General features: G+C 42.9%; 1 long non-coding RNA gene across 1 annotated transcript; it reads left to right on the forward strand.

The window, feature by feature from the left end:
• Nucleotides 1-282: 282 nt before the first annotated feature.
• Nucleotides 283-6,065, forward strand: LOC132533373 (uncharacterized). Its single transcript, XR_009545242.1, has 2 exons — nucleotides 283-505; nucleotides 5,697-6,065. It is a non-coding gene; the product is annotated as an uncharacterized LOC132533373 (long non-coding RNA).
• The last annotated feature ends 20,152 nt before the right edge of the window (nucleotides 6,066-26,217 follow it).

Raw genomic sequence — 26,217 nt, forward strand, 5'->3', positions numbered from 1 at the left:
CAACGCTGTGAAGCCGCGATCATGATGGAATACGGAGTGTTGTATGGACCACGTTTTAGACAAGGCGAGTATATGTCATTTCATTTCACTAAAAACGTGAGTTCCTTCATCCTCATGAATCCTCTTGTCATTTTCCTAACATCTGAATGGAGATCCACCCTCTCAAAGTATTTTTATTTTATTTTATATGAATTCCTGAACAATGAAGTCAAGATTCTGGCATGTAGAATCAAAAAGAACACAGGCACTGCCTCTTCCCAGAAGACTCTCTGCAGACTGATTTCTCCTGGGCATGCTCTGCTCTTCTTTCACAATCGTCAACTGACTATGTGACAACGGTGTCATGAAGTATGCTGAACCTCTATGACCACACCAAAGAGAAGGCGATTCGGGATGGATGACTTGTCCGAGGTCATACAGCCAGCAACGGAGATGGGTAGCCCTGGCCTCCAGGCAGCCACAAGCCCAGCTCTTTTTCATCTCATCATCCTTTTTGTATTTTACCGTAAGTCTGAAGTTTTGTTTGGGTTTTTTTTAATATTTATTTATTTCCCCATTTGTTGCCTTTGTTTTATTGTTGTAGTTATTATGGTTGTTATTGATGTCATTGTTGTTGGATAGGACAGAGAGAAATGGAGAGAGGAGGGGAAGACAGAGAGGAGGAGAGAAAGACAGACACCTGCAGACCTGCTTCACCGCCTGTGAAGCGACTCCCCTACAGGTGGGGAGCCGGGGGCTCGAACCAGATCCTCACGACAGTCCTTGCGCTTTGCGCCATGTGCACTTAACCCGCTGCGCTACCACCCGACTCCCTGTTTGTTTTTTTAAGTGCATATTGGAACTCTTCAATTCAGTAAGCTCCCCTTTTGCTCATGGAGGAACCACAGTGGGTCACAGAAACTGTAAAAACTCTCCCGAAGGCTTTGAGAGCCTTGTTTACTGCTCACTGATTGCCATGACAATGCGACCATAAATAGCTCGCAAGAGATTGCTGTGTATAACCACGGGAGACATCCATATGCATGAGTCACCTGTCAGCTCGCCAAGCCCATCATTTCCAATACCTGTCAACATGCCATCAAGGTCTCTCTTGGTTGTTTTTTGTTTGTTTTTGTTGTTTTTTTTAAAGAAACGAAACTTCTGTCATCCTTTTTGGACTAGGATGACAGAGGACCAAGTGGGGGTTGTATTGTTATATGGAAAACTGGGAAATGATATGCATGTACAAACTATTGTATTTACTGTTGAATGTAAAACATTAGTTCCCCAATAAAGAAATTTAAAAAAAAGAAAAAGAAACAAAACTTCTTGAAGAAGTTGAAACTCATGCATGCAGTACCACACAGATCTGTGCTTGAAGAAAACACAATCAGAAATGCCCACAGTTAGCCCGTAACTCAGGGATGTCTCTGTCTTGCTCCCATAGCACAAGAATTTAGACTCCAAGACACAAACTTTTGAAATCACTATTTCATTTACAGTTGAACAATAGCCACTGACTTAATTGGCATGAGATGTAAGAGGCAACAGACAGAATTCTCTCTCAGAATCTGCTAGGTCAAACCCCCAAAAGAGAACTTACCCTGATGGGCTGGACCTGCCCCGCCATTTTTAAGAAAGACTTTGGCCACTTGGGCGGGTTCAGTTACAAAGCACTGGTGTAAATGAGCAAGTGTTTATATTGAGAGACCATCAGTATTAACAGTCAGCAGGACAGATGGGTCAGCCCACCGGCTAGCAAGGTAAACAGGATGTAACTACTCATCTCTTGGAAGAGGACACAGGACAGGATTTCAGCTGATAAGAGTCAGGAATCAAGCAATCACTACAGTGAAAGGGAGAAAAGTAAGCAACGATCCACACAGACAACCTACTGGGGTGTGAGGTACCAGTTAGCAGAGGGGCCAGAAAGCAAACAGACCAAGACTGGGACAAAAAGTATGCCCATTCAGGACACTGGTAGTTAAAACAGCATGTCATAAATCTGACTCCAATACAAGATTTGTCTCATCCAAGGACCTCTTAGACACTGGCTGCCAAGTCCCCATTCACAGCTGCAAAAGAATAAGTGGCTTCACCTGTCAGGAAATTTTTTTTTCTTTTAATTTTTTTATATTTATTTATTTTCCCTTTTGTTGCCCTTGGTTGTTTTTATTTTTTTATTTTATTGTTGTTGTTATTGATGTGGTTGTTAGATAGGACAAAGAGAAATGGAGAGAGGAGGGGAAGACAGAGGGGGAGAGAAAGATAGACACCTGCAGACCTGCTTCACTGCTTGTGGGGAGCAGGTGGGGAGCCAGGGGCTCGAACCTGGATCTTTAGCCAGTCCTTGAGCTTCGGGCCACCTGAGCTTAACCCACTGCCCTACCACCCAACTCCCAGGAAATGTTTTTTTGTTGCTACTGGAAAACATCAGCAAAAAATTAAAGCTCAAATGTGTAGACTATAAATGACTAGACCAATGAACTTCCAAAAAAAAAAAAAAAAGGAGGGAGGGGAGCACAACTATATCCCAAACTCGGTGAGAACTGGAACGTGGGGGGGGCAGGGAGGTGGAGGATCTTGGTGGAGGGCATGGTGACATGTACAGATCATGCATGCGCATGAAACTATACCTCCAAAACCCTACAATATTGTAAAACAATGTCAAATCACTAGTAAAAAAAAAAAATCAAATAAGAGGTAAGTTTGTGGGACGAAGCATACCAAGTTGAACACACACATCGCAATATGCAAGGTTCCAGGTTCAAGCCTCCAGTCCACATCTGTAAGGGAGAAGTTTCATGAGTGGTAGAGAAGTGCTGCAGGTCTAGGTCTCTCTCTCTCTCTCTCTCTCTCCCTCTCCAACCAAACATAAAGTTAACAATCTAGAGAGCTGTACCCCTCTATGGATTTCACAGGCGGTGAAGCAGGAGAGGGGAAGGGATATAGAGCATTACTTCATGTCAGGCTTTATGCTCAGTACCTTCCATAGGTGACAACAATCAGCAAGTACTTTCAGAAAGTTCCATCCTTCATTTCGGCCTCTATAGCGAGAGGGAAGATCAAAGCATTCCCCTACTTGTAGCACTTGATGAGCAAAGCCAAAGGACAAAGTCAAAGCCATGCCAAAGATGATAGCCAGCAAGGTGATTTTCAGAGGGTGGGACAGATCAGAAATAGAAGGTAGAAACGGGTAGGGAACTTGTGACAATCTTAATGAACAATAGCAGAAACGGGCTCTGTGGTGGGTACCTACATGCTTGTGTGCTCATGGCAAGCCTGGATCAACTCAGCAGGTATCAACTGTCTGAAGGACCTAGAATTAAAGAGTCACATTCCTTGAAATTCTCAAGGACAGATCAAGCTTACCTTTCCAGATTTCTTGTGTTATGAGTATATGATGCCCTCAGTAGTGTCTTTCCCACTAGAGACAGACAGAAACAGTCTGACATTGACTATATGAGGGGTGACTGACTATATGAGGGGTGACTATATGAGGGGTGACTATATGAGGGGTGACTATATGAGGGGTGACTATATGAGGGGTACTATATGAGGGGTACTATATGAGGGGTGACTATATGAGGGGTGACTATTTCATGAAAGTGAGAGCAGAGAACAGCTAGACGGCTACTCTGATTCAGTCTGTCTACTCTAACCTTTCTTATGAGGGTGCCTCTCACATTAAGAAGGGACAAGAACGCAAACAATTAAACATCTGTCATCACATTCCCTTTAGGGTTAAATTTGAATAAATTCTCCATTTCCTTCTTAATGAGAGTCAGTCATTCAGGGGAGAGCTGGCTGCACTGTGTATGACACTGGCTTGGCCTAGACGAGCCTGAATCAGCTAGTCCATCAATGCTCAGGTCTGCAGGCTCAACAGGACGAAAAGGGGGGCAAGGAGGTAGTGAAACTGTAGAACCCCAGACTTGCATGCCAAGGTTCAATCCTTAGCACTACCATATGCCACAGCTGGGCAGTGCTCTGACCATATTCACTTGCAATCTCTCTCTAATAAACAAATACTTAATTTAAAAAAAAGGGGGGGAATTATCATAAAGGTTCAATGAAGCTATCTATGTGAGTACTGCATTCACTGCAAGTACCCAGATTAAAGAACACAGCCACCAGACTGGCACTCTCAACATTGCCCTGAAGCTAACTTATTTATTTATTTACTTATTTTTCCTCCAGGGTTATCGCTGGGGCTTGGTGCCTGCACTATGAATCCACTGCTCCTGAAGGCCATTTTCTCCCATTTTATTTGTTGGATGGGTTAAAGAGAAATCGAGAGAGGAGGAGAAGACAAAGATGGGGAGAGAAAGGTAGACACCTGCAGACCTGCTTTACTGCTCATGAAGCCCCCCCCCCCCCCGCAGATGGGGAGCCAGGGGCTGGAACTGGGATCCTTACGCCAGTCCTTGTGCTTTGTGCCATTAACCTGGACACTAATTCAAAATGCATAATGTCACAGATCAAATCTTATGTCTATAGAGCCACAGACCTTCCTGTTAGGAAGTGTGGGAAATGGCTTGGGGTGTTACCTATAGCTTCTCCTTTTTTTTTTTTTTCTTTTTACCAGAGCATTGATCAGCTCTGGTTTATGGTGGTGTGGAGGACTGAACCTTGGATTTGGAAGCCTCAGGCATGACAGTCTCTTTGCATAACCATTATGCTATCTACCCACCTCCCCATAGCTTTTTTTTTTTTTTCCTCCAGGGTTATTGCTGGGCTTGGTGCCTGCATCATGAATCCACCGCTCCTGGAGACCATTTTTCCCCCTTTTTGTAGCCTCACTGTGGTTATTATTATTGCCATTGTTGATGTTGTTCATTGTTGGATAGGACAGAGAGAAATGGAGAGAGGAGGGGAAGACAGAGAAGGGGAGAGAAAGACAGACACCTGCAGACCTGCTTCACCGCCTGTGAAGCGACTCCCCTGCAGATGGGGAACCGGGGACTCGAACCGAGATACTATCAAAGAGGTACAGAGTTAGCTAGGTACTCAGATCAGGCACTGCATCTCTTATCTCCCACCATGTCTCAAATGCCCGTGTCTCCAGCCTCATGGAGCTGCTTGTCTTTGCCTGACCTAAACACATCCTGTCACTCTTGAGTCTTTGTTCCCTGGACTGGTATACTCAGGGTGACAAAACCAAATCCCATAGACTAGATGGCTTACACAAGAGAAATTTATTTTCTCACAGTTCTGGAGACAGGTGCAAGACCAAAAAGCCAGAAAGTTTAGTTTTGCCTAGCTGTGACCATGGACTGTGGGCTCAGACTGACAGGGACTCAGAGGTCACACAGGCTCCTGTGCTAGATAGGAATATATATATATATATATATATATATATATATATATATATATATATATATGGATGGGCCCAAGGTCAAACTGATAGGGCTAGCAGTTAATGCTATTTATATACTTTTCTCATATTTGGGAGCTACTCTCTGCTCTAATCCATCTTTCTAATCCTATTCTCAACTCTGACACCATCTTCCCAGACAATACTTTCAGCCCACCTGCATGTTAGCTGTCAGGCTCAGAAAAAAAATACTAAAGTCATGGGCCCCTTGGAACATACCTAAAATAGACTTTCTAGCTTCTTCCCACCTAAAACCCCTAATTGCATCTGCTGTGTTCATACCTTTGGGTTCCTGATTATTAAACAATTTGTTCCTGCTTTATATCGTACCACATTTCAGCCACCAAGTTGCAGATGCTACCATGATGCCAACCTCACTTTCCTGGGCAGGTGACCTCACCAATGTGTCCCAGAATCTAACCACCACCCCCCAAAGCCCTGCCCCACTGAGGAAAAACAGAAACAGGCTGGGGATATGGATCAACCTGCCAATACTCATGTTCTATGGAGAAGCAATTATAGAAGCCAGACCTCCCAACTTCTGCACCCCAAAAAGAAGTTTGGTCCATTCTCCCAAAGAGGGGTACAGAATAGGGAAACTTCCAATCAAAGGGATGGGACACGGAACTGTAGTGGTGGGAACGGTGTGGAATTGTACCCCCGTTATCTTACAATCTTGTTAATCATTATTAAAAAAGTAATAAGCAGAGCTGAAGGTGTCTGTCTCTTTCCCTCTATCTCCCCCATCCCCTCTCAATTTGTCTCTGTCGCTATCCAATAATAAATAAATAAAGGTTTAAAAAATTAAGACAATTTTAAGTAGAAATCACCTATAGTGTTGCTTTCCTCAGTCATTAATATGAGTCGTGAGGAGACATGAAAACTCACACTCAATTTAAAAAAGGTAAGTCAACACATTCAGTCACAGAAGATATCATCTAGTTGTGTAGACAATGTAGAAACCCTTCTTTATAACTCTGATTAAAACAGAGAAATTAATGAATCTCAACAAAGAGTCATTCTAACAACAGTGAGGCTGTCATAGCAGTTCTCAAAATGAGTTATAAAGCAATAAAATATTTTATAGAGTTGCAAAGTAGGAATGTTTGGCTCATCACCTTCAGACAAAACCAAGTAGAAGTCATTTTCAATAAGGCAATAATAAATCTACAGCGGCCACAGTTGTTGACACAAGGCTCTTTGGACAGTTTCATCAATGGCCCTCAACACTACATGACGGGACAGATCATCAATACCCAGGCCTGAAATGTAGTCAATACTACAATTTAGAAACGTAGGCTTATTACCTTTCAATATGGCTAGGGAAAATGAATTAACAATAGAATACAAAAACAGTTCTTTGAATATTTTTTTATTGGAGGGACTAATGGTTTTCCATTGTGGATATATGAGCAAAATTTCTCAATTTTCTGCAAAACACTCTTCTCAGAAGAAGCTCTTAACAGATGGGATAAAATGCCTCTCTCAACTCAAGAACTGCACTAGACCTAAAAGCCGAAATTTACAGAGAAAAGTTAGCACTGAGCAGACCACAGTAACAAGAAATGTGGGAGGAATGAATCCTATTTGGCTAAGATTTCAAGTTGAGGGCTAAGGAAACTGCACAATGGTTCTGAAAATAACTTTCACACCTGAGGCTCTGAGCTCCAAGGTTCAACCCCCTGCACTACCATAAACCAGAACTGAGCAGTTTTATTTCTGAAATAAAATGAAATAAAATAAAATAAAACTTTCAAGTTGATGATTCATCACTGCACACAAATCACCTGCTAAAAATGCACCTAAAAGGAAGCCATTAAAATGTTGATATTCCCCCCCCCCGGGATTATCACTGGGGCTCGGTGCCAGCACCACGAATCCACTGGTCCTAGAGGCCATTTTTCCAATTTTGCTGCCCTTGTTGTTGTAAATGTTAAGATTTTTAATGTGGATTTAATCACCCAGAAATTTATTTGAAAACAGATTATTTACTAATAATCAGTTTTCTATTATAATTTTACAAATTATTTTCAACAGTGTTATAGTGCAGGTAACTTATATTATCTTTCATGGACTGCTTTTTAAATACAAAGGAAGTCTGAGAGACTGTGTTGCAAAGAATAAGAAACTTGTGTGACAATTCAAGCAAGACCAAACAGAACCTTCTAGAGACAGAGTGTGGAAATGTACTTAAAGCTTCCATAGTACATTAAAAAGGATCCTAAGTTACACATCATCTTCTCACACAAAGGATAAGTTGATATGTGACAAGACTAATTTTCTTATACAATTTAGAATATGTTGCATTGCTCTGTAATCCCATTGAACACACCTTGAGTTACAAACCTTAATACCAACCAACCTGCATTACATAAAGAGCTACAGATGACCAAGATTATATGATCTCAAATGTTCCTCAAGACATCAGCTTGAGCACTCAGAGAGGTAGCAAGACACGGACATATGAAGCCCCCAAGTTTGACCCCCAGCATCGTCTGGGCTACAGCAGTAATGCTCTGGTCTTTCTCTCATAAACAAAAAGTTGCTATTTTTAATTACTATCTTTAATTTCAGCTGAAGAAACAGGTTCACAAAGATGAAATGCCTTGCCCAGTTCAACTGGTAAAATTTCCACTAGCGCTGTGCCACAGTCTTCTGAGTCCAGCACTTTTTCCAGTGCACGACTGCTAACTCCTTGTAACTGGGACCACCCAAGCACATCTGCATGCTTGACCCTGTGAATCCAGCTCCTCAGTAAACATGTCTCGATCATCTACTATGCGCTTAGCACTATTTTAAATGTTAAGTGTTCAAAGATGAATTGGAGTAGCTGCTGTGGTGTGGCTCAGGACAAAGCCCAGGGCTTGTACATGAAGGGCCTGAGTTCAATCCCTGGCATCTCATCTTCCTGAATGACGCTCTAGTTCTCTCTCACACATTAATGAGTAAGCAAACAGATATAAGTTGAGTCAGATAAACCTTGCTACACTCTCAGAAACACAGTCCAAAAGGAAGACAGCAGTACCACCAGCATTATCAAAAGGACAACTGGGGGGGGGGGGCTGGGCACCCAGCTGAATGCACATGTCACCATGAGCAAGAACCTGGGTTCAAGCCCCCTCCCCCAGTTCCCACCTGTGAAGGGAGAAGCTTCACAAGCGTTGAAGCAGATCTGCAGGTGTCTCTCTTTCTCTCTCCCTCTCTACCCCACCTTCCCCTCTCAACTTCTATCTCTATACAATAAACAAGCTGAAAAAATTATACAAGGGCTCCTGTTGAGGCCACAAGACTGCCCAGCTGGTAGAGCACAGGCTGTGCATGTGAGGCCCTTGGTTCAAGCTCTGGCTCACGGAAGCAACATGGACAGAACCAAGGTGAGCCCCAGGGGCAGTAGAGTAGTGTGTGTGTCTCTCTCTCCCTCTCCCTCTTTCCCTTTCCCTCTCCCTCTTCCTCTCCCTTTCTCTCTCTCTCTCTGTGTGTGTGTCCCTCTCTAGAGAATGAAAAAAAAGAGCTGTGGAGGCCCCCTCAGTGGTATAATACATGGGTTAGGTTCAAAAAGAGGGTGGGGAGCACTGATAATGTTTCAACTTACTATATGCTAGGCACTATTCTAACTCAATTCACTCTCATAAAATCTCTATGGTAGAAATATTCATTAAAGTCATGGTGGTAATTATACTGCAAAATAAAAATGAATCCAATCAACGTATTATATCAGGTTGTCAGAAAAGTCCTGATGCATGGCTGCACAGGAAAACATAGGAAGGGGGGAGTTGGATGGTAGCGTAGCGGGTTAAGCTCACGCGGTGCAAAGCACAAGGACTGGCATAAGGATCCCAGTTCCAGCCTCCAGCTCCCCACCTGCAGGGGAGTCGCTTCACAAGCAGTAAAGCAGGTCTGCAGGTGTCTTTCTCTCCCCGTCTGTCTTCCCCTCCTCTCTCAATTTCTTTCTGTTCTATCCAACACCAACAACAGCTATGACAACAATAACAACTACAACAAACACAACAACAAGGGCAACAAAATGGGAAAAATGAGCTCCAGGAGCAGTGGATTCGTAGTGCAGCCACCAAGCCCCAGCACTAACACTGAAGGCAAAGAAAAGAAAGCAAAGCAAAGCAAAGCAAAGCAAAGAAAAGCAAAGAAAAGAGAAGAAAAACATAGGAAGGGGGCCAGGCAGTAGAAAGGAAGATACCTGCCAACACCCATGTTCAGTGGAAAAGCAATTACAGAAGCCAGACCTCCCACCTTCTGCACCCCATAATGATCCTGGGTCCGTCCTCCCGGAGAGATAAAGAATAGGGAAGCTTCCAGTGGAGGGGAGGAGATGTGGAAAGTCTGGTGATGGGAATTGTATGGAATTGTAGCCCTCTTATCCTACAGTCTCGTCCATCATTGTTACATCAATAAAAAAAAGACACAGAATGAAAAAAAAAAAAAATTGGCAAGACTGAAAAGTTACGCTACCTCCTCAAATGCTATTGTTCTTTGACCTCCGTATTGGTATTCTTTTCGGTATGACTCACCTTCCTTTCAACCTACCTAATCTAGCCATCAGTGCTTCCAAGCAGTGATCAGTGGGAAAGAAAAGCAATTCCAAAATATTCAAAGGAAACAACAGGAAGTATGGACCTGCTTCTGACTGAGATGAAGGTCTTTGGGAAAATCAATTTGAAGACAATAAGGAAAGTTGCAAAATAGAGAGAAAGATAAAAAGTCAAAGCTGTGCATCCTACACAAACAGCATCTGTCCAGGAAGATAAGTCTTTTTTTTCCTAATTTGCATAAAACAAACATTATAGCAGCTCTGAGAAAAATCAACAGTTTGGTTTCAGACATGTTAAGGGATTTATTGACATCCGAAGTAAATCTATCAAGGACGCAGTTGAATTAACAAATCTGCAGTTCCCCAGATTTAAACAGGCCCAGAAAAGAAATGCCATTTGGGACCTGCAAGTGTAATTGCGCTATTTAACAGTATAAGGCGAGATGAGTCCATCAGTGAAGCAAGAAAAAAATAAAGGTGATCCAAGGACTGCAGTACGGGGTCGCCAATATTAAGTGACCGGATGAGGAGCTACCAAAATGGGGGAGTAAGGAAGAATGAGGTGACATTGGTGGAAACTTGGAAGTTACTCTGGAAAGTCAAAAGAGCAGAGGGATGTCAATACTGCTGAGAGACGCCGTGAGAGCAGAACGGAGACAGGAGAGCGGCCTCGTACCAAGAGCAGTCAATGAGAAAAGTCTCATCAGATTAAATTTAAGTGAGACTGGGGAGTAAGGAATCGGAGACAGCCAGAAGAAGCCATGCTTTAACATTTTTTATAAAAGGAAGGAGAAAAATACTGCACACTTCCTGGGAATGTGGGAGTTGGGTTGCATGTCTGTAACCCAATGAAAGTGATCCAGCAGAGGGGGAATCACGGCACAGAAAAAAGGGAGGCAGAATTCCTAAAGGAATGTCATGAGTTGACGATAAAAAATGGGATCTCGGTCAGGGAGGTGGTGTAGTGGATAGCACACTGGGCTCTCAAGCATGAGGTCCTGAGTTCAATCCCTGGCAACACATGTACCACAGTATGTCTGGTTCTTTCTCTCTCTCCTATCATTTCTCATGAATCAATAATGTTTTTTTTAAAAAAACTGGGATCTCGGGGTGGAGGGTGAGGGTGTCGGTGGTGGTGCACATAGTAGTAAGTGCAAGGACCCGCACAAAGATCTGGGTTCAAGCCCCTGATTCCACGCCACAGGGGGACGCTTCACAAGAAGTAAAGTAGGCCTGCAGGTAGTTTTCTCTCTCCCTCTGTATCTCCTCCCACCTCTCTCAATTTCTCTGTCCTAGCCAATAAAATGGAAAAAGTGGGGGGGTGGGCGGTAGTGCAGTGGGCTAAGCACACGTGGCACAAAGTGCAAGGGCTGGCTGAAGGATCCCTGTTTGAGCCCCCAGCTCCCCACATGCAGGGGAGTCCCTTTACAGGCAGTGAAATAGGTCTGCAGGTGTCTGTCTTCCCCTCCTCTCTCCATTTCTCTCTGTCCTATCCAATAACAATGACATCAATAACAACGATAATAATAACCACAACAATGGTAAAACAACCAGGGTAACAAAAGGGAAAAATGGCCTCCAGGAGCAGTAGATTTGTGGTGCAGGCTTGGCACCCCAGCAATAACCATGGAGGTTTTAAAAAAAAAAATGGAAAAAGTGGCCGCCAGGAGCCATGGATTTGTAGTGCTGGCACTGAGCCCCAGCGATAACCCTGGAGGAAAATAATAATAATAATTAAAAATAATATGGGATCTCAAGCACAAGTGGAATGATTGGTCACAATTAAAAGCCCAGACCATTTATTTCTTTTTTTAAAATATATATTGCTTTTCTTCTTAATATTTTATTTTTTTATTTTTTTAGACAGATACAGACAGACACACACACAGAGAGAAACACCAGAGCACTGCTCAGCTCTGGCTTATGGTGGTGCAGAGGGATTGAACCTGGGACTTTGGAGCCTCAGGCAGGAGAGTCTGTTTGCATAACCATTATGCTATCTCCCCTACCCAAGACTATTTATTTCTTTATGTTAGTAGGAGAGAAGGCAGGAGCAATGGTGCATGGAAGGAGATACAAGTGGTGAGAGAAAGTGAGCCATGCTGCTTTGGACTGTTTTATTTTCTTGGAGAAATGAGAGGGAAAGTCATCATCTGAGAATAAGGACTGTAAAATAGTATAAACATTGCTGGCAAAGAAAAAAACATTCTGACACACAAAAGGAGATGCCAATGTATGTGAAACAACAAAAATTCTCAAGGAGCGGGGTGGTGGCACACCTGGTTGAGTGCATGTATTACAATGCGCAAGGACCCAGGTTCAAGCCTCCCCCCACCTGCAGGAAGAAAGTTTTGCTAGTGGTGAAGCAGTGCTGCAGGTGTCTCTCTGTCTCCCTCTCTATCACCCTCTTGATTTCTGGCTGTCTCTATCCAATAAAAAAAATAAAGAAAGAAACATTTAAAAAAAAAAAACTCTTATTGCTGGTGACCATGAGAAATTTTAAGAGCCATTTGGAAAATAGTGTGACGATTTCATAAAAAGCAAAGTGACAGGGCAGTTTCTCGGTCTGTATTTTATAGAAATGTGTGCACTTGTGATATCAGTCCCTGTACAGAAATAATTATGACCTAGTTACTCTTATAGTCGGTGATAAAAAAAAAATTAAGTAATGACAGCCAATTATCACAATAGCGGTTACCACTAAAGAAAATGCACTGTGATCACAGATGAAAACAACGGGAGATTCTAAAATATTGCTCCTCCATTTTGTTTTTCTTAAGCTGGTTATTTTGTTATACAACACCTATGTTTCTGCGTGCTTTTTTTTAATAAGGAGATTTATACTTTATGTATTTATTGGATAGAGACAGAGAGAGATCAAGAGAGAGAAGGGGAAGATAGAGTGGGAGAGAGAAGACACTTGCAGCACTGCTTTTACCACTTGTGAAGCTTGCCCCCTGCAAGTGGGTGCTGGGAGCTCGAACCTGGGTCCTTGTGTGTTGTAGCATGTGTGCTCAACTAGGTGCACCACCACCTGGCCCCTCAGTGTTCTTTTAAACATTATTCAATGTCAACATTTAAAATAACGGCTCTCATTTCTTGGGCTTGCCACTTTATGTTAACACAGCTACATTTTATTTAGACTCACTAGGTAAATAAATGAGCTCAAGACTCTACCACCCATGCCTCCCTTTCCTTCTTCTCTGAGGGTGACATAATTTCCCAAGGTGGTTACAGGAAATTCTGACAGCTAGAAACAAACAAACAAAAAAAAGGTAGCTGGTCCACATCTACTTATCTGGACCCAGTAACATCTATTCAATATTAAGGATTAGCTCCCCACCTGGTCAGAGATACCATGCACTGGCAGTGTCTCCTGACAAAGTTTCTCAAGCTTCACCCCCACAAATGTGTACATACACACACACACACACACGCACACACACGCGCGCACACACACACACACACACACACACACACACACACACACCTCTAGGTGAGAAGCAGCCCTGGAGGAAACCCCAGTGTGAGGTGTGAGGTATGGGTGGGGGAGGTCTGGTCTCTAGTCTCTAGCAGATGACAGTGGTGCAAAGAAGGCCAAGTACTCAAGAAAATGGAGACTTTCACATCAGAATCATTGCTTTGTGGCACTTTAAACCTAACAGATGCTATCAAATCATTTAAATCCCAAAACCCTGTTATTTTGGAAACAAGGTAATTGTACCCCCACATACCCACAAGGTACAATTACCCACAAGGCAATTGTACCCCCACATGGCCTGCCTCATAATTAAGTCACACTGTCCCCCTCCCCCTGATCTCACTATGGGTGTCATTCTGTTCTTTTTAGCCAAGACCTGGGACCTGTTACATTCTGTCCTGACTAATCAACATTGTGTAAGATAGCTTTAAGTCTGAGCCATTCCATTCTTTCTTAAACATGCCAAAGAATTCTAATATAGAGCTTTTTGTTTTGTTTTGTTTTTGTTCTTTTTCCTGTATAGCTTGGAGTTTTAATCACAGCAGAGTGAATTGAGGCCTGTGTGTGTGTGTGTGTGTGTGTGTGTGTGTGTGTGATTGCATAGAACCCATTGGGCTCCAACTCTCTTTTCTAATTATGATAAAGCCATGTGGCCTTTCATGGATCATCTGTCATAGTGTCCAGGTATAGATGGCTCACAGGAGTTTTCAAAGATTAATTCAGATTAGTTTGTAAGTTTATTAAAGGAGGTATCTACTAGGTGTTCCTGTCTGTCTGTGTGACTGCTATTGACAATAATAAAAATGTAATGAATTCCAAACTCCCTTGTCCCATGCTATCTTCAGATTTAATCAGTGATCGGAATCTGCACTCTGCCCTTAGGTATCTTTTTGTCATCTTGAATACAAATGACAAGCTGAGATCAGTGAATTTAGTTTATTTTAAATACAGTTTTCATAGATTTATCTTCTGCTCTTGATGTTCGGGTTGTAACAAAAGTTAACATCTTCTGGACAAATCAATATACATCAAGATGCATACAATTGCCAAAGGACAGTATGTGCTTCCAATAACACCAATGGACAAGTGAAAAGAAAAAGTCAAGAACAGCCATGATTCTTTTTAAAATGATGCAACTTAACCCTCTGCTCTCCTGCCAACCAGCAAAAGCCCAAAGAGTAATATAACAAGTAGCTTTATAAGGCCGGACAGAACCCAAGAGTGGGCTAGCTTTGAGAGCTTGCTTTTACTTCCTTCCCTTAGATAAAAACCAGAAATATCAATATTCATTTAAAATCTAAACACACTGGGGGCCAGGCAGTGGCACACCTGGTTAAACACTCACCCCACAGTATGCAAGGACCTAGGTTCAAGCCCCTGGCCCCCACCTGTAGGAGGAAAGCTTCACAAGTGGTAAAGTAGGGCTGCAGGTATTTCTCTCCCTCCCTCTATCTTCCCCTCCCTTCTCAGTCTCTCTCTATCTCAGTCCAATAATAAATACATAAAAATATCCTTTAAAAATCTAAACACATTTACCATATCAATTTTGAGGCTAAGATTGTAACAGTCCAAATCTCATTTAAAATTTGGCCCTCAGAGAAAGAAATAGCAATCGTGTGTTAAGTAACTAACTACAAGTAGAACCAAAGAACAGAAAACGTGTCAAAGACACCTAAGGGTCTCTTCTAATATCCTGATAACCATTTATCTGTTGTTAGTGTTGTTTTTAACATTTTTGTGCTTAAAGTTTTCATCTCCATGAAGAGTAGTTTCTGCAGGCCTAGAATACTGCTGTTGGTTGCAGTGACAAGTCTGATGACCTTCACACACATAACCAGAATTCACATATGATACTGGGTCCTGATTCCTTTTTTATCAGAGACAGAAACAGAGCTGGCAGTCAGCTGAGGTAAAGAACAAACACCTCATCACAGACCCCTGCGAGCGTCAACCCGGCTCTGACCTAGCACGTTATGACTGGGCCCTCCTCAATCGCTATCGAACAGGCCATGGCCGGTGCGCCGCTATGTTCCATCGCTGGGGAGCCAGAGACGACCCGAACTGCCCCTGCGGCTCCAGACAGACTATGACCCACATAGTCAACGACTGCCACCTCTCCAGATTCAAAGGAGGTCTCGGAACTTTACATCAGGCTCCACCTGACGCTGTTGACTGGCTGCGGAAGAAGGGCAAACGCTAGAAGAAGGAGAAAAGCCCTGCTCATCTCTGGCTTATGGTGGTGCTGGGGATTGAACGTGGGACCTCAGAGCCTCAGACATGAAAGTCTTTTACATAATCATTACTGTCTCCCAGGCCCCTGGTCATTTTGAAACAAGATAAATTTTCATTTCTCAACATTCTCGATAACTACCCATGCAAATGTATAATAGCAAAAGTTGCATCCGATTAAGCAGATTTACAAAAATTAATAGCAACAAACACCCAGTCGGCTCTGAGAAGACATGAAACCTTGCCAACATCAATGGCCAGCACCAACAGACAGGAGCAGGAAAGGAAGGACAAAGAAATCTCCCTATGACACTTTTCACATCTCTTTGCTAGATTTCCCCACTCATTATGTCCCTGAAGTTATTGGACTCTATCTCCCTTAACCTTGAGAAAAATAATTCCAGCAACCTTTAGCCTCTAGAAATTTCATCCTCCGAACATAATTGCCGTTAAAATTAATGGGCACACTTACGCCAGCTTATTTTTTTATTACTGTCCTAGGGCTAATTTAAAAATCTCTTCTCTCGCTAATTATTGAATGCACTCATTTGATGAACAAATATTTAGCTGCTGAATAGGTGTGAGGCAACAGGGAAAAACAAGATCGATGAGACAGACAAGAATGGGCCTTTCAGGCAGAGGAAGTCTGTGTATAGCTTTCCTCACATCAGCCAAGACCATCCAAAGCTGCTGACTTATTTCTAAGCAACACTGATCCATCGGAAGTCCTGAGCACTCATAAGTCTATGAATCCCTACCCCTAAAGAGAAGCTTTACACCAAGAAAAATAAGACTGAATGAGAGCTTATTGTTTAGTGCTATCTTGTAATTCAAGTCAAGCTTTTGATACTCCTTGAAAATTACTCTTTTAAACCAGAATTCAGGAGGAATATATGGCAACTACCTTTTTTAAATTTTTATTTATTATTGGGGAGAGAGAGAGAGAGAGAGAAATTGAGAAGAGAGGGGGAGATAGGAGATAGGGAAAGAAACAGACAGACAACTGCAGCCCTGCTTCACCACTCATGAAGCTTTCCCCCAGCAGGTGGGAACCAGAGGCTTGAACCCAGGTCCTTGCACACTGTAATATGTGCACTTAAACAGGTGCACCACCGCCTGGCCCCAACAACTACCTTTTATAGTATCAACTACATAAGTGACTATGCCAGACTGTCATATGGAAAATATACATTTGCTTACATGTCTCAGGGGATAATAATGTCTATGACAGGTAAGTAAAGTGTAAAGTAAGGCAGCGGTCACAATATGGTCTTTAAAATGAAATATACAGGGGGCTGGGCAGTGGCACACCCAGCTGAGCACATGTGCAAGGACCCAGGTTCAAGTCTCAGCTCCCCATCTGCAAGGGGTACTCTTCAGAAGCAGTAAAGTGGATTGACAGGCATCTCTCTCTCTCTCTCTCCCTATCTCTCTCTCCCCTCTCAATTTCTCTCTGTTCTACAAAATAAAATAGAAAAAAAAGGCCACCAGAAGCAGTGGATTCATCATGCAAGAGCCAAGTCCCAGTGATAACCCTGGTGGCAATAATAAAAAAAAAAGTATATTTTAGGGGGCTAGCAGTAGCTCAACGGGTTAAGCACACGTGGCACAAAGCTTAACCAGGTGTAAGGATCCTTGCTCGAGCACCCGGCTCCCCACCTGCAGGGGGTCACTTCATAAGCGGTGAAGCAGGTATGCAGGTGTCTGTCTTTCTCTCCCCCTCTGTCTTCCCCTCCTCTCTTCATTTCCCTCTGTCCTATCCAGCAACGACAGCAATAACAACAAGAAGCAACAAGGGCAACAAAAGGGAAAAAATAACCTCCAGGAGCAGTGGATTCACACCAAGTCCCCCAGCAGTAACCCTGGAGACAAAAAAAAAAGTATATTTTATATCATTTTAATTTTTTTTTTCTTTTTAAGACCAGAGCACTGCTCAGCTCTGGCTTATGGTGGTGTGAGTGATTGGACTTGGGACTTCAGAGCCTCAGGGTTGACAGTACCTTTGCATAACCATTAGGCTATCTCCTCCACCTCTTTCCTCTCTTTAAAAACTCTAATACTGGGAGTCGGGTGTAGCTCAGCGGGTTAAGTGCACGTGGCACAAAGCCCAAGGACCAGCATAAGCTTCAAGCCCCCGGCTCCCCACCTGCAGGGGAGTAGCTTCACAAGCAGTGAAGTAGGTCTGCAGGTATCTATCTCTCTCCTTCTGTCTTCCCCTCCTCTCTCCATTTCTCTCTGTCCTATCCAACAATGACACCAATAAGAATAACTACAACAATAAAACAACAAGGGCAACAAAAGGGAATAAATAGTTTTTAAAAATCAAAAAAACTCTAATACCCTCTGTCTAAAATGCCTTATTAGATAAACTATCATCACTAAGATAAATGTCACCTCTTGCCCTCTGAGGCCTCTGTAACAGAATCTGTTCTCTAAATATCACTATTCCTTGAGTGCTTTATTGAACTGATATATCTTGAAACAAATGAAAAGTATAAGCTGTGAATCATACTTGCTTACATTGGAAAAGAATACATTTCTTGTGGGTTAGCACTATAATTAAATTCTCAATACAAAATATGTCCCTGAGGGTCTTACTTCAGAAATAATCCCATGGGAGTCCTATCACAAAACATTAATACACACATGTATACAGAATGTATTATTAATATATTGTTGGTACAAAAATGTAAGGTGTTACGCATTAAACAAAGCGAATTAATTTACCCCCTTTTCAAAATGAGTCTTCAGGGGCCAGGTGGTGGCGCACCTGATTAAGCACTCACATTACAATATGCAAGGACCCAGGTTCAAGCCCCCGGTCCCCACCTGCAGGGGGGAAGCTTCACGAGCGGTGAAGCAGGGCTGCAGGCGTCTCTCTGTCTCTCTCCTTCCCTATCTCCTCCTCCCTCTCAATATCTCTCTGTCTCTATCCGGCAATAAATAAATATTTTTAAAGGTGTCTTCATATTACTACACAAATGGCATTACAAATGCAAAACGTAACATTAAAACTAAAATGTAAACTCACGCGAATTACCTTAAGGATACATAAAAAAAAAAAAAAGAAAAACACAATAACCAGATGAAGGTTATTGTATTTTTGTATTATTGTACAAGAGTACAAGCTTCCTTGTATAAAAATAAAGAATTCTACGTTCTTTCGGATAGAAACAAAAAAATGTGCAGAGTTTAGCTCTTGTTTTTTTAACATTCTGGTTCTTATCAGTATAACTGAAAATGAGGGTGAGGAGGGAACTCCCTGAGGATCCATCCTATGACACTCTGGTTGAGTTCTGAGAATTCAGTGTGGAACAAAAAAAAAAACAGTTCCTCACTCTTCTGAAACAACAGGGACAGGAATATTGGGGAGAAAAAACACAGCATTGCAAATAGTGATGAAACAACAGAGAAAGAACAAAGAGAAGTTTCTTTAGATTCAAACCTACTTGTCACCAGTAGGTGAGCAGTAGTTGTTTTGTTTAATATGACTTACCATGAAGGGTGGTCAAATCAGTGGCAGTACCAAAGGTTAAGGAGGCTTACCTAGGTCTTCCATCACTGTCTCTGGGCTATCACTCCTGACTCCTTTTCCTTAAGTCAGAACAAAGCCAGAGTGTTTATTCCATATTTCAAAATTAAGGGAAAATGACGACCCTTATCAAGGATGGCTTCTGTGTACATGGCACCACACAAATTGAGTGGCTCTTAGCCCAACCAACACGGAAAATGGGAACAGACACACGTAGCATAATCACGATAGACAACCTGGTCTTTTAACCACCAGATCCACGTTCCACAAAACCAATTTAGTGGAGACAGATATTGATCATGAAGACACTTACAGCAAAGAGATCAACTCTGTCCATTTCTCCTCATTTTCCCAACAGCTCTTCAAGGTCAGAGAAGACGTCTACTACCTTCTATAAATCTTCATTAAATCTAGGACAGAGCTGTCCACACGGGAAGTCTGCCAGGTACCCTTGAGGGAAGAAAAGGTATTAAAGGATTCAGTGAGTTATTTTCATGGAAAATAAATGTGGCATCTAGACACAGTGAATAGATAAATCGGACTGAGGGAAACATGCACACGGGAAAGTAAGAGAGGTGAGATTGGATCTGGGGGTCGGATGCAATGCAGGAAGGCAAGGAGAACCAAGTGTGAGAGGGGAACTCAGGGGGGCCAAGCAGGTTAAGTGCACATGATGTCAAGCACAAGGACCAATGTAAGGACCCCAGTTCGAGCCCCGGAGACCCCGGCTCCCCACCTGCAAGGGAGTCGCTTCACGGACAGTAAAGCAGGTCTGCAGGTGTCTCTCTTTCTCTCCCCCTCTCTGTCTTCCCCTCCTCTCTCCATTTCTCTCTGTTCTCTCCAACAACAATGATAGCAATAATAATAACAATAAACAACAAGGGCAGCAAAAGGGTTGGGGAAATAGCATAACGGTTCTGCAAGAAGACGTTTGTATCTGATGCACCAAAGGTTCCAGATTCAACACCAGCATCACCAGCATATGCCAGAGCTGAGCTGTGCTCTGGTAATAATAATAATAATAATTAATAAAATAAAACTCAATCAGCATATTGGTATTTATTTTTTTAAAAGATTGAATTATCTCCATGAAATTCAAGATGACACATGATATGATTGTATTTTAATAACAATGATATGAAAGTCAACAGAAATAATTAAGGAAATAGTCATTACCAGATATCAATGAGATAATTAGGAAACAATTGGAAATTAGATCTGAAACAGAAAAATTAGGCAGGTCTTGCACTGCCTATGTGAAGGTCATTTGTCTCCAAGCATGTTTGAGTTTCTGTAGTGCACCAGGCATTGTTCTGGGTACAGAGTGGATAGGAGTGGGTGGGAGAAGATAGCATAATGGTTATACAAACAGACTGACGGATGCCTGAAGTCCCAGGTTTAGTCCCCACCAACACTATAAGCCAGAGCTGATCAGAGTATATAGGAGCAACAAAAAAAGAAGAATTTAAGATGCTCTAGAGAAAGGAGTAAGGTAAATAATCAGAGACAGGGTTTCTCATAATGCAAAGTATGCATAATTATACAAAATATGCATCATTTTCAAAAGGTGAGTAATTGAGAGTGAAGGTGTCTTTCAAGTGGTTTGGAGATAAAGCTAAGGGATATAAGAGGGTATATAAAGGCCCCATCGTCCTCCATGATTCTGGAACTAAACAAAAGAGGCAGGGCCTCTGCCCTCATAAACACCACAGCTTTAGTCTAGAAAAGAGATCATTTTAAGAGAAAGGGAAAGAGAAAGCTATGAAAGAAAAGAAAGTATGTAAGGACTTGAAAGGGGACTGAGGTGTGATTTAGATTACAGAGGTTAAAGAAGGTCGGTCATCTGAATAAGTGACATTTTGTCTACAGTCTGACAAATGAGCATAACAGGGGAGGAGGAGGAGAGGGACTCAGACAGAAAATAAGATAAGCAAACATCCTGAGGCAGGAAAGGCCCTGCTGCCTTTGAGGCACCAGAGATTAAGAGTCCTCAAGGGGGTCGGGCGGTGGCGCAGTGGGTTAAGCGCATGTGGCGCAAAGCACAGGGACCGGCGTAAAGGATCCCAGTTCGAGCCCCTGGCTCCCCACCTGCAGGGGAGTCTCTTCACAGGCGGTGAAGCAGGTCTGCAGGTGTCTATCTTTCTCTCCCCTCTCTCTCTGTCTTCCCTTCCTCTCTCCATTTCTCTCTGTCCTATCCAACAACGAATTGTGTCAACAAGGGCAATGATAATAGCCACAGCGAAGCTACAACAAGGGCAACAAAAGGGGGGAAAAAATGGCCTCCAGGAGCGGTGGATTCATGGTGCAGGCACCGAGCCCAGCAATAGCCCTGGAGGAGGAGAGAAAAAAAAAAAGAGTCCTCGAGGACAAGCTCAGAACAATCAAAGAGAACAGGGCACAAAGCAAGATTGAAAAAGTGGGCATTTACAGATGTGGAAACTGAAGCTCAGAGAGGCTGAGGAACACACTCAGGCTTATCCCGGTAGAAACTGACACTCACTCCCTGAACACACATGATTTTGAGTCCAAGTCTGGACTCCTCGCTATTCCAAGATATTCCTCAAACTTTCTGACCTTAAGAGTCACCTGAAGGGCCTGTTCACATACAAATTCCTAAATACAAACCAAAACAACAATGAGTCCTCACATTGGTGAGAATAGCTGCCAGACAAAAGACTAGAAACAAGTATTATAGAGGATCTGGAGAGAAGGAAGCCTTGTACACTGTTGCTGGGACTATACACTGGTGTAGCCACTGTGGAAAGCAGTAGGGAGATTCCTCAAAAAATGAAAAATAGATCCAGTTAGCTCACTTCTAGATATATACTCAAAAATGCAAAAATACTCATTTAAATAAATATATGCTTTGTGTCAGGCTTCTAGGAACATTCCTAAATAGAGTCCCTAGCTCCCTTCCACCCTGAGGCCCCTACTCTCACCTGCTCTATTCCTACTTTCTGGTTCCTGCTTATTAAACATTGTGTCCTGTTTTCCATCTCACTGCCTTTCAGCCACCAAGTTGCAGACACTACTATGATTCCATCCTGACCTCCCTGGGCAGATGACCTCACCAATGCATCCTGGAACCTCACCTCCCCAGACCCCTGCCCCACTAGGGAAAGACAGAAACAGGCTAGGGGTATGGATCCACCTGCCAACTCCCATGTCCAGTGGAGAAGCAATTACAGAAGCCAGAACTCCCAGCTTCTGCACCCCATAAAGAATGTTGGTCCATACTCCCAGAGGGATAAACAATAGGGAAGTTTCCAATGGAGGGGATGGGACACAGAACTATGGTTGTGGGAACTGTATGGAATCACACCCCTATTACAATTATACCCCTTATAATTTTGTAAATCACTATTAAATCAACTAATAAAAAATAAAACAAAATAAATTTATGCTATGTGTGTATTGCAACACTATTTACAATAGCCAAGAAGAAGTTAAGTGTCCATCAATTAACAAACGATATATAAGATATATATGTATATGTATATATATGACATGGAATACTATTAAATAATTATATATGTGAAGTGGCAGGTGCAAACCTGCCACTTACAACATGGATGGACCTAGAAAGGATTTTGCTTAATGAAACAAGCCCAACAAAAGAGCAGATTATGTTGGATCTCATTCATATGTGATCTAGAGAGAAAACAGATGAACTGAATGAAACAAAAATACGCTTTGAAACAACTTTTTCTAACCATCAAGGAAAGGGAATGGAGTTGGGTAAATCAGGACAGAGAAGGAAAACTTCCAATGGTCACACTCACAGGTTCTCAGTTTAAGAGTTCAGTAACTTTGGGAGAGAGGCCATTCAACCCGTAGCAAAGTTTATCCTCAAAGATGTGCGGAGGGGAAGTTCAAGAGAAAGTATGGCACCTGAGATCAGCAGCAGCAAATGCCCATTACCATTCACCAGGGAAGGGCTGAGGCAGTAACTGTCCCAACTTCTGTCTCTCCAACCTCTGCCAGAGACAAACCCAACCAGAAGTCAAAAGGCAATGGAGGAGTCCATAGATGTTGTTGGAATGCAGGGGTGGGGATGTGGGGGAGGGAAATCCACTCACCCTTCTAAATTCTTCTTTGTGGGCTGGATAAGTTGTCAAAACAACCTCAGATAGGTTGCCAAAGGAGAAATCAATTTAATAAAGTGAGCACAATAATTATGCAGGCCCTGTCCTCAGTCCAGGAAAAAGGGCACATAAATCTCAAAGCGAGGGAACAGGGCATCCGGGAGAAGATGAGGACTTCTATAAGACAGAAAGGACGACTTGCTGTGACAAGCTGTGCCTCTGGGTGTACACCCTGCCTCAAGGTAGGTTCTCCTAAACGTTCTTGCCAATATCTCTAAACCTAGGTAACCCGTATTCTTTAAATCATATTAACAGTTTCTTCCTGAGGTCCACAGAGCCTCAATTCACCTCAAAGAAAGGAAGCCCTGGTTTACAAAGTTCTGCCTGGGGGCCAGGCAGTGGCGCACCTGGTCAAGCACACACATTACAGTGCGCAAGGAAGGACCCAGGCTCAAGCCCCTGGTCCCCACCTGCAGGGGGGAAGCTTCACAACTGCTGAAGCAGGGCTGCAAATGTCCACCTCTTTCCCTCTCAACTTCCTCCCCCCCCCAATATCTCTGTCTCTATCTAATAAATAAATGAAAATTTTTTAAATTCTTTCTGCTTTCTCATCACTAGAACATTCAAATAAGCACTGTGAGCTAAGAATCTCCATTTCTGAGAGTTAATTTGACTTTCACGTATGGTTGTTTTTCTAAAATACAAGATTACTATAATATGAAATGCTAATTGTTTCAGCATCTTGCATGACACCACTGGAAGAGGAGATGCAAATCAAGCCATAATATAATTATGGATGCTCTCACCCTATCTAAATGTGCTTTTCTTCTCTAACGGGTTCAGGTAAGTGGCCCTTGTATTTTTCCATCTAAAGCCTACCTCTTGCAGGCTAGGGATTCTGTGCTGCTGCTGAAATGCTTGACATTACCAGAAGGTACAGAGAGTCTTGTTTTAAATAAACAGAACAGAGCTTTTGTATCCAAATTACACTTTCTAGATAATCACCTTGAGAGGCTAAATATTTAGTCCACATGGCTGTATTTTTATACCAGTGAACTCTTATTAAAATACTATATCAAGACAAACTCTGAAAGTGGGGGGGGGGGGGAGACACCATCAGAGAAGGAGGGCACAGCTTGAGGGACATTAGAGAGGCGGGGCTGCACACGGGCTTAATGACTACGGAGAGTTAAAGAGGCAGAAAACCCTCTTTATCTTCATCACAAGATGTTATAGGCTGCTTTCCAGCTGTCCATCTTTATTCATGTCTGTTCTCTTACCAGGACAGAATGAAACACCTTTTTGATAGAAGTGTTTCAAGGAAGGAAGGAAGGAAGGAAGAGGGGGAAGGAAGGAAGGAAGGAAAGAAGGAAGGAAGGAAGGAAGGAAGGAAGGAAGGAAGGAAGGAAGGAAGGAAGGGGAAGGGGAAGAGAAGGGAAGGGAAAAGGAAAAGAAGGAAGAAACAGACTGGAGTTGAAGAAGGGGAGGGGAAGGGAAGAAATGTCAGCAGAGGGAAAAGACATCAAGATGTCATTTAAGAAATGTTTTGGTGGTCCGGGAGGTGGTGCAGTGATAAGGCTTCGGACTCTCAAGCAGGAGGTCCCGAGTTCGATCCCCAGCAGCACATGTGCCAGAGTGATGTCTGGTTCTTTCTCTCTCCTCCTATCTTTCTCATTAATAAATAAATGAAATCTTTTTAAAAAATAAATAAATCCCTGTGCCCTTTTCTCTTTAAAAGGAAAGAAAGAAAAGAAAGAAAGAAAGAAAGAAAGAAAGAAAGAAAGAGGGGAGTCGGGCTGTAGCACAGCGGGTTAAGCGCAGGTGGCGCAAAGCACAAGGACCGGCATAAGGATCCCGGTTCGAACCCCGGCTCCCCACCTGCAGGGGAGTCGCTTCACAGGCGGTGAAGCAGGGCTGCAGGTGTCTGTCTTTCTCTCCCCCTCTCTGTCTTCCCCTCCTCTCTCCATTTCTCTCTGTCCTATCCATCAACGACAACAACAATAATAATAACTACAACAATAAAACAACAAGGGCAACAAAAGGGAATAAATAAATAAAATGAATATTAAAAAAAAAAAAGGAAGGAAGGAAGGAAGGTGCTATGGGGGCCTGGCAGTGGCAAACCCGGTTAAGAGCACAATCACCATGTGCAAAGACCCAGGTTTGAGCCCCCCACCCTCTTCTGCCCCCCACCTGCAGGGAGGGCACAGGTCTGCAGGTGTTTCCCTTTTTCTCTCCCTCTCTGGATCCCACTCCTCTCTCAATTTCCCTCTGTCCTATCAAATAAAAGAGAGGAAGGGGGAGATAAAAAGAAAAAATGGCCATTGGGAGTAGTGGATTCTTAGTGCATTCACCAAGCCCTGGTTAACATTGGTGGAAGAAAAAAAGAAAGGAAGGAAGGCAGAGGAATAGGAGGGAGAGAAGAAATGCTAAGTGACGTGATGTGCCATAAAAAATGGGTAGACGGCTTAAAAATAACATCCTAGCTTTTGAACTTTAAGCCTGGATCATTTGGGAAATAGGAGGCCAGATGGTGGCGCAGTGGGCTAAGCACACGTGGCGCAAAACGCAAGGACCAAGGAGAGGATTCCGGTTTGAGCTCTGGACTCCCCACCTGCAGGGGGTCACTTCACAAGTGGTGAAGCAGGTCTGCAGGTGTCTGTCTTGCTCCCTCTCTGTCTTCACCAATTACAAGGACCCGCACCTGGATCCCAGATATATATATAAAAAGATAATTTGGGAAATGAAGGAAAGGCAATATATAAAGGAAAATGAGTATCTTTTAGCCAGGTACCTGAAAAATCTGTCAATAAGACGTTAAGCCTCAGAAACGTTGCAAAGAACGGGCCACTTATGGTAGCAGATGCCTGGTGTCGCTGAAGCGCTAAATCGAGGGCCTGGTGAAAGAACCACGGACTATCCATACAATGACTTTTTTCTTTTGCTTCAAGTTTGGGGGCTACTCTCTGCCCTGATCAACTTTCTAGT

Source organism: Erinaceus europaeus, chromosome 16 (genome assembly GCF_950295315.1).
Source record: "Erinaceus europaeus chromosome 16, mEriEur2.1, whole genome shotgun sequence".
NCBI classification, from domain to species: domain Eukaryota; kingdom Metazoa; phylum Chordata; class Mammalia; order Eulipotyphla; family Erinaceidae; genus Erinaceus; species Erinaceus europaeus.